The following is a 7,156-nucleotide window of genomic DNA, read 5'->3' as shown; positions in this document are numbered from 1 at the left end:
ATTGGTCAACTACCTGTTGTTTTTAATTGTGCTTTATAAATACATTACCTTACCTTACTTTTGTAATGTTGAGCTTCAAGGAGTGCTTAACAAATGGCCAGATCAAAATGGCCATAGGTGCCATAACACATCTTTGCATTATATTACTATAACTCCATGAAAACCAACCTGGGAGGCTAATTATCAACTCCAGGACTCAGTCTAGACTTGTGTTTTTTGCATTACCTCAGGAGGAGTACAAAGCAGGGACTGGATGGGGTCATGTGCTATGGTCTTTGCGGTAATGGCAGTGTCAACAAGGGATGGTAAATTGGGAGTGGGGAGGGCAATTATTTTTTGAGCGCATTTATTTTTTTATGAGCTTGTTTCTATTGTTATTGACTAACCTTGTGAGGATTGGAGTGATGTGCTCTCTTTTATTAGCCTGACGTTGTCATACTCAAAATTCTACTCATATTATGAGTCTGATACTGCTCCATTGGGATGTGAATATGGGGTTTGTTTTAACCGATACGGGGGTGAATCCTGTAGGAATTCACACCCAAACCATCCTTCTTGTCCCCAATTGTCTCAACATTCTTTTCTAGTGTTAAAGCTATGGCACTCTCAATATCTTCTACAACAGACGCAAGGCCGAAGTCTAATGTCTAGATTATAGCATTTCTGTTAGGGAGTTCTGTGATGAATGAAATACTTTGTAATTAACTTCATTTACACAGACATCGTACCATACTGAAAGTTAATATTTTGTCACTAGAAACATCTGTTCTTTGTTAAACACAGTTACATTTTTAGCTCTGCACAAAACCGTTCAGTAGTTTTTGTGTTCTGAACTGCTCTGGTTCACGCATAGTTGCTCCACAACGGAGCAATGCCAGACCAAACTTCCCGACTTCAAATGTTGTGTGTGGGGCTAAGTTTGGCTTGCTCCCAGCCTACTCTTCTATTGGATTAGGTTAAAATTCTTGCATCTTTTTGAATTCATTGCAGTTGTCTGATGGACTTCTTTGGGAGGCCAGTGAGCACAGTAGCCTAGGCCTAGTCAAGCTTGGAGGATAATAACATGGATGAGCTTCGAGCTTCACAACAGGGAGTATAACTCATGTTATGTGTCTAGATCATATCACCTTTACACAATGGCTGAGGCAGCCTAATTTGTGATGCAATAGTGTCATAAAAGGGGGTCAGACATGAACTCTTTTGTCAGCCATCTGATGTGTGACCACCACCTCTCCCCTGCACACGAATCACCTTGCAGTTTTTTTCGATTGCTAAATGACAGTAAGCACAACTGAAGTCACATGTGCAAAACTCTAAATAGTCTGCTCAGCAGAAGTTCATGTGGACCAAACTCTAGTTCGTTTTTCATTGCTTGAACACAGTTTTCAAAACTTTACACACTTATCCCATGACTTTAACCACAATCTGCACAAACCTGTGGATTTACAGCACTTTGTTCAAATGCTAACACACTGCTGTCAAAACTGTGAAGCACACAAAACAGAAGAGATTTCAAACACTGCTGATTGCAATTTCAGGATTAGCCCTGAAAATTATTTGTTCGAATTACAGTATGTACTTTTAGTTTCTACCTTTTTTCCTCTTTACTGTAATTCTGTAAATTACTACAGACTATTGAAGCAAACTGCAAATTTTCATTTACCTTTGTTATGTTCTGAAAATTTAAATAAATCATGTGAAAGAATGTCACTCTTTTCTTTGAAGAAAATATTACTTTGTATGAACTCACTGAAATTGTTCAAACAGTAAAGATGAAAAGTTTGTATTTTCTGTTTTGGTGTTTGATGCAAGTGTTTTTCCTCTCAGTGTGTTCTGAGTGACAGTGTGTGTTATCTCAGTAAGGGTTGTGTGTAGTGTTTGGCTGCACTGAGTCTGTTTTGAGCCATGTGTTAAGAGTTGTGTTGCTTGGAATGAGTTTTGCAGGTGATGTGAACTTAAAATTAAGATTACAAAAGAACAATACTCAGCATAACATTTGTTGATTTTATTTTATTAGAGAGAAATAGAGAGAATGAGTAAGTGAGTGAGTGAGTGATTGTGTGTGCGTGTGTGTGTGTCAAGCAGTCTCCCATGTTGGAGGCCAGGTTTTCCCGCTAGGTAAAAAAAAAAAGGGAAAGAGATGATTAGTAAAAAAGTCAATAATGAATAATCACTTGATAATCAAAGCTGTAATGTTTACATTGCAACCTGTATTCCAGTTTGATTTGGTATTGTAGAGGAGGGACATTTAGATTAACCAATGTCATAATACCAATTAAAAACATTGGTGAATTTGTATCTAAAATGGAACCAATTGTGACAAAATTTGGTGTATATGGAAAAACAGACAATGGTGTTTAGTTAGCAAGGGGACAGCTAGTCAAGAATAATTAGAACATAAATATGCACAATGTAACGACTAATAAAATATCTGAGTAATCCACAGTATGGAAATATAAAAACTGGCACCCGACACTCTAAATTTACAAAATGTTACAGCATCAATATCTCAAGTAACCATATTTACTACTTCAGAATGCAAATGAATAAAAAGTCATAAATGTCATAAATGAACAAAAACAATATTAAGATAGCAGTAATAAGATCAAACAGATATGCAAGCATGGATTATGGTGTGCATAACATTACAAAAAATAACCAAATTTCTGCATCAACAATAGTTTATAACTTACAATCACTCCAGAGAACACCACCAGTTCCCAAACACATACTGTGCACATCCAAATGTACAAAAATGTGATGGGTTTACTCAATTCTGTGAGATACTGTATGTGTGTACATGTAGCCTATAGTATGTTTGTTGTAAGTTATGTGTATGTCTGCTGGAACACCGTCATTTTGTGGATAATTGTGAGTATCTGGTCTGAAAGACAACCAACACACCACAGTTTGCAGGGGAGCCAATCTATCAATTTCTCCATCTTCCCCTGGGAAGGCAAACAAAGACATAGAAAATGGGTGCCTTGCTTAAGATAAACATTGCTCTCAACTTAACATTTCATTTTGTTACACTTAAAGGTAGTATTAGCGATTCAGAGCGTTTTGTTAACACATAAGACTTTTTGTAATGTTCAGCTAATATCTCCTCATGGTCCACTCACTTCCCATTCCCTTCATGAGCTGTAAAACATTCCAGTCATTTTACGCAGCCCAGTCACCATAAAGTAGACAAAAACTCCAGACAAACATTCTGGGGTTGGTAGAATCTCTAACAATAACACAACATGGCTTGATTTTATTTTTTCACACTGAGAATACTGAATGTGGGGGTGAGTTATTTCTGATGTCTTGTCGGGTATGACAAGGTAAATTTTTAACATAAACACCAACATAAACAAATACAGTATCTGGTAGGATTACTGATACAAATTTTAAATTACTGCCATTAGCCAATTAGTGACATTATCAATTAAAACAAGTGATCAATCAGTATTGGTAAATCATCCAATGTTTTCTTTGCAATTGTATTGTGTATGGGAATAACCTTTCTCTTCCTAGTTTTGATCACGCATCTATATGCGTGCACCTCCTGGCTGTTGTGTGGACAATCCTTTTCTTTTTTAGAAACTGTTTAGAAACATAAGCAAATAGTGAAATGTTAATCCAATTGTTAACATACAAAAAAAGAAAACAAAAGTATATCCCACAGTCTACAGATTACATGTATTTGTTGTGACCTGTAACTCCGTAAAGAGGGAGGGGTATGTTTGACATCACACATTTATACTGATATTGTGCGTACAATTCACATGTAAATGAACTAAATCAATAATGTTAATGTTATAAAGGAGACCTGCATAGCAAGTGAAGTAAGTAACACGTAATGGGAATACAGTTTTTTTCAATCGCTAACAAGCGCTTAACCATACTTCAGATACTTTTTCTAAACTCTTAACACAGACTCACACCTACAAAACACAATTGGCCAAGTGGATAATTTTCTTCTCAAAAACACATTTTGTTAAATATATACTAAATCTTCATTTCAAAATAGAACACATCTTTCTCTCCACACAAACTTTACCAAAACACTGGAAATCTGACTCAAAATTAAATTATTCTGTCAAAGAATAACACTTGTTTTCACCTCAAAAGGTACATGCAGTCAATCAAAGTACACCAGGTTTCAGAATACTGGCTATTGTTGACATTACAAAAACTGCATAGACTTTTCAGTCTCAGTTTTACAGGTATTTGCATGCAAAACATGCAATTCATTGTTTTACACTAAATTTCTTGGTTAGGAACTGTATGTCCAAATGAATAGTAATGTTCACATTCAAAAGCATTCCAGTAAAAAGCTATTTTTTTTCCTTTACTGTTTACTGCAGGAGGTACAGTAGAAACACGGTATGATAGAACAGAAAAGGTTTGACAGTATTGCTTACAGTGAACAAAATATCCATGAAACACATACGAGCATTCTGAACCAAAAAACAACAACAACAAAAAAGCCCAGATAAAAAAGGGGGGTAAAATAAAAACAATCTCTCACTGCTCCTCTCACTGCTCCTCTCACTGCATCTCTCACTGCATCTCTCACTGCTCCTCTCACTGCATCTCTCACTGCTCCTGCTCCTCTCACTGCATCTCTCACTGCTCCTCTCACTGCTCCTGCTCCTCTCACTGCATCTCTCACTGCTCCTGCTCCTCTCACTGCATCTCTCACTGCTCCTCTCACTGCTCCTGCTCCTCTCACTGCTCCTCTCACTGCTCCTGCTCCTCTCACTGCTCCTCTCACTGCATCTCTCACTGGGCCTGCTCCTCTCACTGCATCTCTCACTGCTCCTCTCACTGCATCTCTCACTGCTCCTGCTCCTCTCACTGCTCCTGCTCCTCTCACTGCTCCTCTCACTGCTCCTGCTCCTCTCATTGCATCTCTCACTGCTCCTCTCACTGCTCCTGCTCCTCTCACTGCTCCTCTCACTGCTCCTGCTCCTCTCACTGCTCCTCTCACTGCATCTCTCACTGGGCTTGCTCCTCTCACTGCATCTCTCACTGCTCCTGCTCCTCTCACTGCATCTCTCACTGCTCCTGCTCCTCTCACTGCATCTCTCACTGCATCTCACACTGCTCCTGCTCCTCTCACTGCTCCTCTCACTGCTCCTGCTCCTCTCACTGCATCTCTCACTGCGTCTCTCACTGCTCCTGCTCCTCTCACTGCATCTCTCACTGCTCCTGCTCCTCTCACTGGGCCCCTTGCTCTTACTCTTCCTCGACCATACATTACAGTGTTTGTCTTTTTCTGTTTCTGTTTCCAAAAATATCACTCTTCAAAGTCCTCCTTTTATTGTATAAGTGTCAATGTAATAGAAAAAAATAACCCCTGCCATTGAGTCTAAGCCAGATTGGAATCAGCTGTGGTTGGCCCAATTTACACAACATAAATCAGCTATATTGTTTTTGAACTGATATCATTGCAGAAGCAGAGGTTTTTATACTGTATCTAAGGTTTGGAACATTGTTTTTGCTATTGTGGGATGTTGTGTGTTAACATTTGTAAATACTACAAAAATGATCCATAATTTTGTTGGGAGGTATAGCTTGTTTGTTCAGAAAATGTAAGCATTGTGGAAATGTGTTCAATGACTCCATATTGTGTGAAAACGACATGAAATGTGTGAATGGTATGGCCACAATAGACAGATGCTGTGCTAATTGTGTTTAGAGTTTTGAAAATGTGACAACTGCTTGGACAAATGCCTGTTAGCGACTGAAAAAAACTGTAAAATGAAATATGGCAGAATATCAGCTTGGAGTTGATTAGGTACACCTTTTGTCCTTTGGCGTCTTTTGGGGGTTTTGTCCTTTTTTAGCCCCTCGTTGGTGTTGGTGGCAGGGCTGGTTGACAGAAGAGCCTCCTCTAAAGTTTAGACACAGAAAAAAATATACAAGAAGGTCAGATATAGACGTGTGGCTGCTCAAGCTCATTCTACAAAAATGTCAAAGAAGGCACCAAAAGTTGAAGAGCAAATAACTAAGCTAAGCACACCGAATTGTGCTGCTATCATCGCCACTTGTTGGGACTTTGGGTTACCTGTCTCAGTCTGTGCCCCCTCGTTGGTGTTGGTGGCAGGGATGGTTGACAGAAGAGCCTCCTCTAAAGTTTTGACACAGAATATACAATATACAAGAAGGTCAGATATAGATGTATGGCTGCTCAAGCTCATTCTGCAAAAATGTCAAAGGCACCAAAAGTTGAAGAGCAAATAACTAAGCTAAGCACACCGAATTGTGCTGCTATCATCGCCACTTGTTGGGACTTTGGGTTACCTGTCTCAGTCTGTGCCCCCTCGTTGGTGTTGGTGGCAGGGATGGTTGACAGAAGAGCCTCCTCTAAAGTTTAGACAGAGAATATACAATATACAAGAAGGTCAGATATAGACATGTGGCTGCTCAAACTCTTTCTACAAAAATGTCAAAGAAGGCACCAAAGGTTGAAGAGCAAATAATTAGGCTAAGCACACTGAATTGTGGTGCTATCATCGCCAATTGGTGGGACTTTGGGTTACCTGTCTCAGTCTGTGCCCCCTCGGTGGTGTTGGTGGCAGGGCTGGTTGACAGTAGAGCCTCCTCTAAAGTTTTGACACAGAATATACAATATACAAGGTCAGATATAGATGTATGGCTGCTCAAGCTCATTCTGCAAAAATGTCAAAGAAGGCACCAAAAGTTGAAGAGCAAATAACTAGGTTAAGCACACCGAATTGTGCTGCTATAATCGTCACTTGTTGGGACTTTGGGTCAGACGTAGCATTGGCCTATGCCTTATCAATGGGGACCCTTTTCTAGATCTTTCTGTTCTGGCACCTGCTGTTGTGATTATTTATGACTATCTTTTTTTGTATAACACTGGACCTTTTGGTTCGGTGAGAAGACAATTCGACTGCCGAGGAGAGCTTCTCTAGAGAGACGGCTCCATCAACCACCTATACTTTAGACTATTCCACTTAAGTCTGTATCCTGCTGTATTACAACTCTGTAATAAACCAGCTATCTGAGCCTCTGATCCAACCTGTCAAGCTTCCTTAATTTACACTTAAACACTTCTAAGACTAAAATTCACAACGCAAAGTCAGGCTCAGTGCGAATCTCTGCCCCCTTGTTGGTGGTGGTGGCAGGGCTCGCTTAAAGG

At 39.5% G+C, this 7,156-nt stretch overlaps 1 long non-coding RNA gene across 1 annotated transcript; it reads right to left on the bottom strand.

Annotated features, from left to right (window-relative positions):
- Positions 1-2,003: 2,003 nt before the first annotated feature.
- Positions 2,004-3,932, bottom strand: LOC127983662 (uncharacterized). Its single transcript, XR_008160476.1, has 3 exons — positions 3,506-3,932; positions 2,905-2,948; positions 2,004-2,114 (listed from the first exon to the last, which is right to left on the bottom strand). It is a non-coding gene; the product is annotated as an uncharacterized LOC127983662 (long non-coding RNA).
- Between the last annotated feature and the right edge of the window lie 3,224 nt (positions 3,933-7,156).

Source organism: Carassius gibelio, chromosome B20, assembly GCF_023724105.1.
Source record: "Carassius gibelio isolate Cgi1373 ecotype wild population from Czech Republic chromosome B20, carGib1.2-hapl.c, whole genome shotgun sequence".
In the NCBI taxonomy this organism is placed as follows: Eukaryota; Metazoa; Chordata; class Actinopteri; order Cypriniformes; family Cyprinidae; genus Carassius; species Carassius gibelio.
This window is presented reverse-complemented; position numbering and strand designations above follow the sequence as displayed.